We start from the raw sequence: 14,539 nt of genomic DNA, 5'->3' as shown, positions 1-14,539 counted from the left end.
CCTTTTCATTGCCTTTTACACCTTCGTGTGCTGGTACCCAACAGAATCAAATATCAATGCCACCCCTGTATAATCTAAAAAACTGTGCTGTATTTCTAATACTACATCTTTCCTATTATTTCCTTCTCCCTGAATACTTTCCATAACTGCTTTAGAATCTGTGCATATCACCACCCTGCCTGGTCTAACCTCCTCTACCCACTGTAAGCTTAGTGTAACTGCCACCATTTCTGCTGTAAAAACAGACAGGTGATCTGATAGTCTTTTAGAAGTGTAAATTTTAAATTCTGGTATATACAGTATATTCCTATTCCTACACATCCTTTTAAATTCTTAGAATCATATGGATATATTTTAAGATAATTATAATATGAGTTTCTTAAATATACATCAGTCTTTACCCCTATGTAATTTAAATTCCAGTCATTTTTCATTTTAAGAAGTCTCATGTCTACATTTACCTCAGGAAATAGCCATGAAGGAATAACATTTTAGTCCATTTGTCTACAATCCATCCAAATCCATTACTCTGGAACTTTGAATATTCCCAACAGTTTTGTAAAATTGTTGAAGTTACATTTTCTTCCTTACTACTTTTAATTGTCATCCAATAAACTAGAGCTAATTTTATTCTTCTCATATCCAGTTGAGTCTCTCCAGTCTCTATTAAAAGAGAATTAATATGTGTCGTTTTCATTGATCCTGTACATATACGTAAAGCCTTACTCTGTAATCTGTCTTTTGTTATTTTAGCTGCTGCTCCATATATAAAACTGCCATAATCTATTGTTGATCTCATGAGAGCCCTGTATATGTTTAATAATGACTGTCTATCTGCACCCCAGTTATTTCCAGCCACAGCCTTTAGTAGATTTATATTTTTCTTACATTTAGTTTCTAAGTTATCTATATGTGTTTTCCATGTATAAGAACTATCCAACCATAGTCCTAGATATTTAAATTCTGCTACCCTTTCCAAAGGTTGTCCATATAATGTTATTGTTCCTATTTCTCGTATTTGTAACAACCATAAAACAAGACTTGCTTGCTGATAATTTAAAACCCCATCCATAAGATCATTTTTCTACTTTACTAATTGCTTTCTTAATATTTCCAACCACATGTTTTATATTCTTTCCCTTCATCCATATGGCCCCTTCATCTGCATATAGTGCAGATTTTATCAGTATCAGAAAAAATATAATTAATCATGATATTAAATAAAATTGGGCTAATTGCACTACCTTGAGGTATTTCATTTTCCATATTAAATTCTTTTGAATAATCATTCCCAATCTTCACTCTTATTTTCCTATCCAGCAAAAAAATTGTTATCCAATTATACATCTTCCCACCTATTCCCATCTGATTAATTTTTATAAGTAGTCCTCTCCATAATTAATCATATGCTTTTTTATATAAAAAAATATTACATTTTTATATGGACTATAATAACTTAGAATTTTAATATTTCCATATTTTCTTAAATTAAATATTTCTATAATAACACATTCTAATTCTTTATTCATTGGGTTTTTCTTATAAGCTATTCCACCTTTAATTAAAGTGGCACATCGTCCTCCACTACCATCACTTCTATCCTGTCTTTCTATGCTACATCCAGGAATCTTAAAATCTAGGTTAGGTTTTAAGCATGTTTCTTGAACTATACTATATCTGAGATTATTTCTAATTCATAAACAAACTTTTTAAATTCTTGTCCATTGGCAATTAAACTTCTGACATTCCATTGAAGAATATGTAGAACCATTATAAAGACAGAGATTAAAAAAATCCAAATCCCAAATGTTGCTCTTGAATCTCAGCATTACTATTTGTAGTTTTGAACATTCAGAGTGTGAGCAAATATTGATGAGTCGTCTTTTTTTTTTTTTTTCCTGTTTCTGTTGTTTTTTTAATATTACTTTACTGATAATGCTAAGAACACAGAGGTTTTCATTGGGACTCTTAGTTATTTAACTGACCACTTAAAATGACTTTTAACTATATGTTTAAAAAATGTTGTAACTAACAGATTGTATATTTACCTTCTAGCCCTTACAATTTTAGATACCTAATTCCAGTTAATTGCTGATTGGTAGCTATCTTAGTTTATTTTCATGTAAGCTTCCTTGTTTGCATTCAGAAAAACAAATAAAAATAAAGTAATTGTTTACATTTTGAGTTTAAAACCAACTTTTGCAGTAATTACTGAGGTGTTTTAACCCTTCAAAAAAGGAAGAGAAATAATTATCTTTCATAAATACAACTTGTGTGGTAACAACCTTTAAGAGGATTTGGAAAAGTAAATATTTTCAAGTGAGTCATCTTTTTTAAACTTACTACATATAGAAACATTAAGAAAATGGGGGTATGTTGACACAAATTAGTTGAAATATAAGCTTTATTTGACATGCACAAAAGCTTAGACAAAACAGCTTATTCAAGACGCAGAAGTCTTAACAGGAAGCTTTGAGGTATTTATTCATGACTTCCTTTGCACATAATGCAACACAGGAGCAATGCTGTAATTCCTTGTTATAAAACACTGTCTAAAATACATGTTTTAAATGCAGTTAATCCATCTGACAGATTATGCGGAAAAGAAACTTGCAACATGTGCAAAAGTAATTCTTATAAAATTAGCAATTTTCAGCAAAGCTGAGAAATCGTCTCCATCTGCCAGCTTCTTTTAGCTCTCCCTTTTCTTTCCATATGACAAGCAAAAAGTGGGGGAGACTGTGAATAAGAAAGAGGAAATAGAAAATTTCTAGAATCAATCTACAAATGCATCGTCCAGGTTTATTTGTCATCATTATGTTGTTTTTTCATTTGGCTTACTCACACCACTGATTCATCCAGTGTACACTTGGCTTTAAGTTGTCATAATAGAACTGAAGGCACCAGTGCTGCAACAAAAAACAGAAAAAAATGTATGGCTCATTTTAAAACATATTTCATATATACAGTTTTTCCATGTGCAGTTCAAATGAACTTAAAAACACTGGATGTTGGGGTAAAAAAATTGATTACTTGTATGAAGGAGGTTTGGGTGTTGGTGCTTGCACCTTCTGTAACACAAAGAAAGAAAGAAGTTTACAGAACTGTAGAAGTTGACTGATTGCACACACACACACAAAAAAAAACATTATTAGATAAAATACACAAATAAATTTTTGTATCCCAGTTTCTCAGACACAACGCAAAACCATAAAAGATTGAGTTTGGCCTCACCACACGTCTGCGTGAACATTTACCGCCACTCCGCAAACACGGGCTTCCTCCGGGAGGTTTGGCTTTTTTCACCACCTGCAAAAATGCAGGAAATGAATTGAAAAGAAAACATTATTTTAAAAAGTATTTTCCAAAGTGGGACTTATTACCGGAGGGTCCTGAGGAGTCTCCGACTCCATCTGCGTCTCCGTAGCTGTGATGAGCAGGAAAACCTGCAGGCACAACAGAGCCAACAGCAAACGTTTGTCCATAATGATCTGAGGAGTCTGAATCAGCTACAAGACGTGTATGTCTTTATATCCTCTCCACCAACAGATTTCATTCGCATTTTAAGTAAACCAGGAAACTATTAAACTGGGTGTGTGCTCATGAAGAAATTTGTAGAATTTATTTTGATGTACCCCACATACCCCTAACATTTACTTTATGTATGTTTATTTTCATCTCCTTCCTTTGCCTTCCCTCCTTAGTTATTTCCTGTCCAAAGCAACAAAAATAAACTGCTGAATTATACAGGAATGCTGCTTTTTGCACACATGCTGCTCATTTAAACAGATGCAGGTCAGTAAGTTACAGTATATCAGTAATCCAACAAAAAAGCAGAAAGTTATATATCAAGTATATTCATTAGATGCAGAAAGATATGTTTGAAGTGTTTGCTTGCCATTCTCCTGCTGACCCAGGATAAGTCATAAAAGGTCACTGAAAAGAAGCAGACTATTCAATGGGTGCTGCATCTGAGAAAATTAATGGAAAATTCATAGAAAGGACGAACTTTTTCTCTGACAAACTGTTAGATGTTTGTGAAGCAAAGTTCATGGAAGACTTTGGGAATAATTTGGAAATTAATTTCTCAGAATGTGAAGGAAGAGCAAAGATAAATGTTTTTTGTTAAGTTTCTTTTGTTGATGATAATTCGGATGTGAAATGTTGGTCAACTTTATTTTTTGCACTCATTCATTCAACGGAGGTGCAACCAAGTTCTCAATTTATAAAAAGCCAATATTTCATAATTAAAAGTGCTTTTGTAAATAATTGGTGTAAATATAGATCTTGGAGAGTATAAACATTTTATATAACAATGAATTTTTTCTCTCTTTTTGTGGTTGCTTTCAGTTTTTCACGCTTTCCAATCTGTTCCTCTTTTAGGACACAAGATAGCAGTGTTGCTCAGGTCTGTAATCTTTCGGTTTCCAACCTGAAAAACAATAAAATAAACAGGCGATCCTCATTATTAGTTTATTATGCAGGTTCTAGTAATCACTTAAACAGGAGATTAGTATATATAAACATTGTGATGACATGCAATTGTTTAGTACATTTTGTTTACTAAATGGGTCAAGATGGCTGCATCGAAGCATCCACAGCTGTAAGTTTGTCAGAGGTCATATACATTTGGCTTTTCAAAATAAAATAAAAAAATGACCTGAAAGAACGCCAATTAGCCATAATTATTGGGTCAAACTGCAAGTTCAAATAATGCCTTAATCAGCTAAACTGATGAGGATTAAATTATTCACTTAAGTCTTAAGATAACCATAGGTGGATTCATAAAAGTAAACAGAAAACGTTCATTTAGATGTTGAATTGACTGACAGAGTAACAGAGACCAAATGTTTATTGATATTAACCAGAATACATAAGCTGATAAATTAATCTTCCATAAACCAGTTGTGTGTAATTAAATATGAGCGTTGAACAGGAAGAAACTGCAAACTGAACAGGAAGAGCAGCACAGATCACCTGAATAACATTCAAGGCTTTAAACCCTCCTTACTAACTATTTCCATATGGATACTGTAAAGTAAAGAGAAGAGAAACAAAGAAACTTAAAATTGATTATTTTTTGATGCAGTATTTTGGCCACAAGAGGGCAGTGTTTTACAGGACTGAAAAGAATGTTTCCTAAGAAACTGGTTTATTTAGCTTCAGGTGATATTTCATCTTTTTATTTTAGTATGCCTTTTTTCCCGTCTACTTCTAAATGTTGCACCTTGTCTGTGAGCCCCAAGATGCAGGCTTTTGTCCCAAGTTCCAAATTACAATTCATAATTTTGCGTTTGGTTGTTTTTTTTCCTATTAAATTCTAAATTTAAATAAGGCCTATCTTCAATATTGTTAAAAATAACTAAAATATATTTTACTATTTCTGCTTTTGTCATATGAAGCCAGACATACTTGGGTACTTTTATTGGGGAGACCCAGATTATCTAGCCTCGCCTGCAGGTTGGCTTCAGGTTGACGCCTTTTGAGTCACAATCCGGATCCTTCAACCCATGTCACACTTACATACTTATGCAATAAATTCAACTTTTCCAGCTAGTCTTGGTCTTTTGACCTGATTAGTTCAGTGGCACCCAGCCTGAAACAAAAACATTTTGATCTGAATTTTCCAAATTGTAGACAAACCTTTACACATATAAAGGTTAGCAGAGTTGGGCACATGGTCTGCATGCAATTAACAGAAAAAGTACGAAAATATACCGAGGTAGAGCATAAATAGCAAACATGTCCACTAATTGATGTATAAACCAAAGCTGCTGTCCGAAAGTTGACAATAGATTTTCATTCAGTGGGCAGCAAAAACGTATTCTTACCAAATGGTGCCATCTAAATCCTGCTTTTACTTTGGAAAGTTTCCTTCTTTGCATGTCTGCATGAAGATGAAATTCTTAATTCAACTGTAAAAATATAATTGCAACAAAAAAATCTTAATAGGCAGATTTGTAATCATATAATCCTAGGAACACTTCAGCTGAGAGGCTGCGATAAGCAGAAAGTCAAGCACAGCAAGGATCAAGCGTTTGTCCACGACTGAAGCTCTTGATACACAGATGTGTGACGAATCTCTGAATGTGGATAACTGGCACAGGGGAGGCAACTTAAGAATGGTCTTCCTCCTTACCTGAAAATAAACATCTAATTAACTCATGCAAGACACTTTGTAGAGGCTTTAAACGGCTTTGCATAAAAACCGCGGTGCCATTGTAGGGGAAGCAGATGCATGATAAATCCCTTTATACATATGACAGAGCTTTGGATTATTTGCCTTTTTGATGCGGCTTTCAAATTTAAAAGTTCAGTTGCTGTAAGGTCCTTAAAAGTCTTTCATTAACAGGATCCCATCATTCAGATGGGAACCTTAAGGATTTAAGGTTCCCATCTTTGCCATGATTCAAAGATGGGAACCTAAAACCAACTTGGACATTACTTGTAGAGGCAATACTGAAAAAACCCCCCAACTAATTAAAGTTAGACAGAGGAGACGGATTGGAACCCATGAAAAATCTATGGTGTAGGGTTTACTTTCTAATTTGATGTATTAAATTTCTAAACAAACATAGAAGAAGAAGAAGAGTCTATAATTAAAAGGATCACACAAGGAAACAACATTTACAGTCATATTCAGTAAACGAGAAAATTATTGGAAACACTGTTTATTTCAGAAATTCAATTGAGAAAGTGAAACATGTTAATTCAATTAATTACATACAAGCTAATGTTGAAATCTGCTATTTCTATTATTTATGATGATTTTCTGCTTACATCAAATTAAAACACAGCATTTAAGATCATTTGCTGATGAGAGGAAGTTTGAAATTGGACTTCATCACATCCATTTTCTGGACTGTGATCTTCTGTCCTGTGGGTCAGATAGCCACATACTGAACATCCTCCCCTTTCTTTTGTTCACTGAAACAGAAAAGAAAGAGTTTCTCAGTAAGATAAAGACAAAGATTTGGCTCTAGGAACATAATGTCAAAATCTAAAAATATTTACATTATTTTGTCACAGGTCATGACAATTTGGGTGGCGGTTTCTGTAATTTCGACAGAAACAAAGAGAGGAAACTGATTTAGTTTTATTCTCTCTACAATAACATGAAATGTGCCTGCAGAGACCTAGACTGCAGTTTTCTCCTTTCATCCTTTGTTTGCAGCACAAACATTGATTTCAGAAACCTTTATGCTTTCTATTGAATGATTTCATATCATATTACCGTTAATATCAGATTCTCGATCAACTGCAAAAGAAAGAAGTCAGAGGGTAAGAAAATATCTGTTTATATCAGTGTTCTTAATTAATAAAAACACAGCCTAGAGGATAGATTGACATGGATTATTCTCTCGCTCTCTCCAAGCCACATACCGAACATCCTCCCCTGAATTGGGCGCACCAAGGTGATTGACGTTTGACTTTTTGTCTTCTCACATCCTCGCTTGTTCCCTTTGCCAAAGGAGAAAAAAAGAAAAAGGATGACCCCATCAGGAAGAATAAAAACAAAAATCTTTTTTTTGACCAAACAGTGTTTCACTCTTACTGAGCTTCAACTTATGACACAGACAATCTCCAGCATTAACACATTACTGCTGCAGCTGCTCCAATGTTCTTACCACGTCCAAAGTTTCCGGCTTTTGTTCGTCCCTGGTCACCAGAGCGGCTGCATCTGCAGAGCTGAAGGCAGTGATCAGCAGGAATATCTGCAGACTGAACAGGAGCAGCACAGATTTATTCATGGTGAAGTAAAGAGTCTGATGAAGCTGAGGAACATTCAAGGCTTTTTATCCTCACTGGCAGCGCCATAGCTCCACCCATTGAGGAGGGGACTCCAAAATAATAAGTTGTTTATGGTGAAATTGTGTTTTCTTCCCTCACTTTCTGGTTATGGGTCAACGCCACTCAATGGATCATTCAGAAGTTTATAAATAGAGCTGTAATCATTACCACTTTTAGATGGAAATTATGTTAAAAAAAAAGAGCTAATAGAAAATAGTGTTGATTGTAGAAGATGTCCTTGAAGAAATGTTAGCTGTAGGAACTGAGTCTGCATTAACTTTTGAACAGCAGAAAGAACTATTAATGTTGCAACATCAACAGTCATTAGAGCTTGAAGACAGGGTGAGAAAACAGGGACTTGAAAGGTAGAGATTAAATGATGCCTGTGAAGGCGTAGTTCAGGGCATTAAGGAGGGTATTCAGGTCAGGCTGTAGATTACCAGATTTAAGGAAACATTTTAATAACTGCTAATTTTCTGAGAGACACTTTGCAGGGACTGGCTTTACAGATCCAATTAGATCTACAATTATATGCAATAAATTGAACATTAGTGAAGAATTCATGTATTTCAGTAACTCAGTTTACAAGTTAAACGCATTATATAGATCCACTTTCCACACAGACCGATGTTTTAAAGCTTTAATTTCTGTTATTGATGATGATTTCATTCCTACACCTGATAAAAACATGACACTCAAGATCTGAATATTACATCAGACCAACAAATAAACATCCTCAATGCACAATACTGCTTTCTTACACCCACAGAAACAGATCTAAACAGGCAAGATAGCTGGGGAAGAACAAGCAATAACAAGAAAGAATTACTGGGGGCGGTGAAGGAATGATTTTAATTAAAAGTTTGGCAGAGAAAAAGTGACGGGATGTGTTTCCACGAATTTGCGATTCTTGGTAATAATCCTCAAGGCCAGGTACTCTTTTGTTCTCCTTCTTTTACTCAGACATGTTGAAGCAAAGACACAATTGTCTAAGAGTTTGCCAAGACACCACAGCAAAACCAAAAAAGAAAGAAAGAAAACACAGGCAAATTTAGTATCTCTCAGTTTTATCAGTGAATCCCACAGAACCTATTTATTTAATGGTAATTTTCAGTCGAACACCTTTTGCAGCATTTTGTTCAATGATGAGCATTATTGAGTCATTTTGTCACCAACTGGTAAATCCTGACTGAAAGGAGAGCTCCTGCTGTATACAGTGCTGTACAAACACAACATTCACCAATCAGAAGAAAGTTACAATTTTTAATTACCTTTAGGAAAGTTTTAAAAACGAAAAAGAAAGAAACATCTCCATGCTTGCATTTTGCCTAAATTTAACCAATCTTGACTCTGGTTGCTGCCTTAATTTAAACTTTCTTTCACAAATTAGCTAGAGGGTGTTCTTTACATGACTCTTTGATTATCTTTGATTTGATTATTTCACGCAACTTTCCTTTTCAAATTGGAGAGACTCACAAAAAAAGAGATGCAATTAGAAAGTTTTGTTTGACATGAAAGAATAAAGGTTTTGGCGCTCAGACGCCGGCAGAAGACTTGAAGCAATAAACTTGGATGAGCAGCCTAGGATGAGGATTAGAGAAGTTTTCCTCTTTGGGCCCAGACACTGATGGTGGAGACCAAAGAGAGGATGGAAGCCTGAAGGAGCCAGAAGAATAAAAGTGGAGAAAGGGTGGAGGTGAGTTGAAGCTTGGCTGGTGAGCAGATGGAGCCATAGATGGAGAGCCTTATAAATGGAGGCTTGCTTGATGATTGGCGTTGATGATTGGCGTTGATGAGTCGTTGACCGATGCTGATAGGCTGCAGTTGAAGTTCATAAAGCTGTGAATGGATGAAGTTTGAATTAATGCCTAGGCTTCACTTATGGTTTTCAATTTATCCATGTACATAATGAAACTCTTTTTTTAGGTTGAATTTGGTATTAGTCATTGATTAAACTTGTAACACATGAAAAATTTAACATGGTACCTTTTTGCATTTATGTTTGTAATCTGCTTGAATGAGAAAGTGATTTAATTTCATAGTAATAATGCGTACTTGCTACAAAACAGCAAATAACCATTTGTGCGGGACGGCTTTCCAGAAAGTGGGTTATGTGAAACTCTGTGTGTGTTGAGCTTAAATGGTAGTTTTCCATTCCAGAAAGACAGCTAAGTCTAACTCCAAGTAAATCACCATGGCAACAGTCTTGCTAACAGAGACATGTGCGAGAAGGTTTTGTTTAAAAAAAAAAAAAAAGGGTTTCTACCATTCACCTCTCACCTGAAGCTGCTTTCTGGTGGGATTTGTAATTCTTAAACCCTGATGTAAAAGCTCAAATTTTAAGTTATAGTCATTTTACCACTAAAGTTCACAGTTATATATTTTCATATCAGATTAAATTGTGTTAGATATTCTGCTGGAGCCTCAGACTGGGATTACATATACACAGTCAATAAAAACAGAGCTTCAGTGAATTCAGAAGAAATTCCAAAATACATATTTTTTATTTCTGAAACATTTAGTGTGTATAAAATAGCACTGAATGAATTTATTTGAGATGCATATTTTATTATTCTACTTGTTCAATCCTCTAAGAGCGATAGAAAGTAAACAGTTGGTGTTTACTTTGTATCAGGGCCTAAAGTGATGCCTGAAGGCATAAAGGTAAATATCAAATTTGGGGAGAGACTCCTGTGGGTTTTTGTGTTTGATTAATCAGACAGATGCTTAGTTCTGGGAAACTGGTTTAACAGCAAGCAATAGGGAGATCTAATACCAGAGGCAGACGGTGTGGAGTGGAGAAGATAAAGAGGCATTATAGTTCCAGTGGTTGTGTAGTCCGTCTCCGGAAAGTACAGCGCTCTCATGAGGTACATGCTAGGCTAGCTCTGTGTTGGTCTGCTAAATTTGTCATGTTTCCAACTCCCACCTCTGAAAAATATGAAGAAGCTAGCAAGTGAAATCTCATTTTTTTAAGAATGATTTTGTGAAACAAAATGTAATCAATGTGTCATGAATAACCAATAAATCTATCCTAAATTGTCTCAAGGAAGCATAATGGGTCTCCTTCAATGTTTTATACATCACCCATATTTAAAGGTTTTATGCTTTTCTTCAAAGGTTAACAGAGCAAATCAGTCACCAAAAGTCAAGGCCTGAAGTGGTTCCAGTTTTCAGATGTGGAGTTTGATTAATATAACACTCCCTGGATAAATTATTGGAGAAAGTGAAGTCACAATTATTGTACCACAAAAGTTAGAGCTGACAAAGAGCAGCTTGTGTTTCCTGGCTTTCTTGAAATCACAAGTTGAAACAGGAGCTTGACGGTTTGCCTGGAGGGGTAAGACTGAGTGACAAAAAGATTTCCAAGAAAAGAAAAATAGATTTCCAACAACATTTGTCCTTGTGTAAGCCGTATCTGTATCTCAGCATACAAAAGTCAATGATGGTTGACTTGCCAAGTCAGTGATAGACAAACCCTCTTTTGTGCAGAGACATGCAGAGATTTTTAAAGAACATGCAGGTGTTCAACATTTAAGAACAGTCTACGCTGATGAGTAGCTTACATTTCCAGTTAAAGACTGAGATGGAGGTAATAAAAAACCTGATTTAAAAATGTGACTACAGATCTGATTTAATTGCCATAAAAGTAACAAATATAACAGAGTAAAAACAAGTGTTTTTAATGATGATATATATATATATTTTTATCAGTAATGCCACTTCATAATTATTGCAAAATCTCTGCCTTTTGGATCAAATTAAACCAACAGTGATTCCTCATTAAAACTTTCTTTGTAGCAACCACTTGGCAAACGCAGGGAGCTCCAGTCAGGTGAAGTTTAATCTCGTCTGTGCTTGGCAGGGTTGGACTTGTTTAATCCAACAAAACCTAATTTCCAAAGTTTAATCACAGTGAAATATAATCATCATTGCGAGACTTTTAAAATGATATAAAACCAAACAAATAAAATTAAACAAATCAATTATCGCAAAAAGAAAAGGTAGTGTCTAACCTTTCAGCACATGCAGTTTTCCTTTTTAAACAAATAAACTAACGAGATTAAATCTCTTGTGAAATAAACAAATTACCTTTATCACAAAACAAAACTGTGCAAATTTATACCTTAGTCTGCTTTCCAAATGCAATATTTTCAAGATTTCCTTCTGTTTTTTTCAGTATCTCTTGCTTCTCAATGTGCTTGATAAAAACAGGAAGTGCACCATGCCACAAAAAACACAAAGAATATACAACTCTTCAAAATAAAACCACAAATGAACACAAGGTGCCACTGTTAGACCAGCGAACAAGCAGGACCATTTCAATCATTTGGTATTCATTTATATTAATTACCTCTTTTGTAAAGGAAATGTCAAAATTTAAAGCTATTTTCTTCATAGCTGTCTTCTCTACTGCTATTGTTAAACTTTATCTGAAAAAATATGGCTGAATTTCAAGAAGGAAGTGGTTGATGTAAAAGTAGGGGATTACACAATAATTTTCTACATCACTTCTATAGTAGATTACAGATTTGTCAAAGTAAAACATGTCTGATAAAGTTGTAACACCAGACATTAGTGTCAAAGCAGTTTTGTCCACAGCGAAGTCATCCCCATTACCCCTTCCATCTTAGCTAATTGCCTTGCTTCCATCTTTTAAATCTGAGACCGAACACTGAAGCTGTCCAACCACAGCAAGAAAACATAATCTATTATCTAGAAATCTGGAAATTTTATACTCTTCTGATCATCTTTGCATACACAAGCTATCATAAAGATCAAATAAATTCAAAAATAACTTAGCAGCAGTAGACCAAACTATTCTGGCAATCCCAAAAACACCAGCTTCCAGAACTGAGTCAGAACCAGCATAGACAGTGTAGATTTTCTCATTCTGGGCTTTAAAATCAGTAATCAGAGACTTCCTGCGATGGGCTACAGGAATGGAGTTACAGCGTTGATCACAGATCACATGACAGATGCTTTCTTCAGAAGTAATTAGGAGATCTAGTGCCATCTGGTGTTAAAAAAACATATCGCACATCCTTCAAGTATAGGTGGAAGAGTTTAAAATTATTCCACTATGAGTGCAGTGGGATTATGAGCAGACATTTTGAGACCATCAGTTGTATGTGCATTATGGGATCAGATGCACGGCGCATGTAAGATTTTTAATCCTGAATTTTTTAAATCCTGAGAAAGACAACAGATCCCAACAGAGAAATCCAGTCATGTACAGCAATTTAGCACAGCATCTTAACTTCAGTTCACACACCTCTCTTAATACAGATACACTTTAACCTTTATGCTCCGTCCTTTAATTGGGAATTAAACGATTTGTCAATTTTGACAAATCATTTCAGGACCATGTTTCTGATATGAAACATAGTCTACTTCTACTTCTACAACATGAGAAGTAGAAATAGAGCGGAGCTGCTGAAGTAGAGCCAATGGAAAAGGTGCATTAGATTATATTTGTGGACAAATCCACTACTTGGAGGTTTTTAGTCCTTCTTCTCTTCTACTCTTGCATTAATGCATTAAGGCCTTAGCTGAAAGTTTGTTCCTCTGTGTTTGGGCAAGATTCATAACATTTTTTTTTTTAAAAAGAAATTTCTGATTATGTTCTCTTAACATCTTTTGATACATCTGGATTCCTTTTTCTGTATTCTGTCAAGTTTTCCTCAGATGATGTTTGCAAACAATGTTGGAAGGTTGATGAGTCTCTCTGTGACAGCAGGGTTCTATTTTTCCCCCCCATTTGAGCAGAGTTACACAGTGAATGTTTGTGTAGATTTGCTATGCAACTTCTTCATGTAAGTATGGAAATAGCTATCAGTGTCTGTATAAAGTCTCAAATGTTCCTCAGCTCCATCAGTCTCAGCAGTTCATCATGGACAGATCTGTGCTGCTCCTCCTGTTCGGTGTGCAGGTCTTCCTGCTCATCGCTGCCTTCAGCTCTGCAGATGCAGCCGCTGTGCTGAACAATGATGGACAAGATTATCAGCCTTTTCTGCAGGTAAGAAACCTGGAGTAGCAGGCAGTCATGTCTTAATGTTATAGAGAAATAAAGTTTGAGAAGTTTATCAACTATTTCTGGAGAAATTGTTTAAAAAAAGTGTTTAGAAATTACCCTTGAACTAAAGGAAGACTCACAGCAAATTAATCAGCTTTATGAGCATAAAGAGCAAAGTTGAGTTAAAGGCAGTAATCCAGTGTTTTTGTGCTTTTTGAGAACAAGTCATTTTTGGATAAATATAAACAGATGCTCAACTCTGTGCAAAATAAATCTACAGGACTGTCCTGACTATCTTTATTTTGCCACAGAGACTGAACAACATTCGGGGAATGATTAACAGATCTATATCTAGATTTTATCGCCCCCGGTGTAGTGACTACCCTGGAGGCTGTGGGTTGCTCGGTCAGGTAAGAAGTGCATTCACAAACTGAAATCTTTCTTTTACATTAACAATGCTGATTAAAATTAATTTCTAAGAAATCTGTGGTTTCCTGTCAGATTGGACACTCAGAAGAGGTATATTTACAAGAAATCTGACATTTGTCTGGCTTCACTGAACACATAAAAAGAACAATTCACATTTTATTTGTCTGCTGACAGCATTCATGTTTCTGCAAACATAACAAGACGATTCGGGTTCTTTTTTTTCTCTCCCCTAAAGGTTGAAAGAACCACAAAACAACTTGGATGAAAGAGTAAATATTCTTAATGCTGACATTTAGAAACAAT

The sequence above is a fragment of the Xiphophorus hellerii genome, chromosome 6 (genome assembly GCF_003331165.1).
Source record: "Xiphophorus hellerii strain 12219 chromosome 6, Xiphophorus_hellerii-4.1, whole genome shotgun sequence".
NCBI classification, from domain to species: domain Eukaryota; kingdom Metazoa; phylum Chordata; class Actinopteri; order Cyprinodontiformes; family Poeciliidae; genus Xiphophorus; species Xiphophorus hellerii.
Note: the sequence above shows the minus strand (reverse complement) of the source record.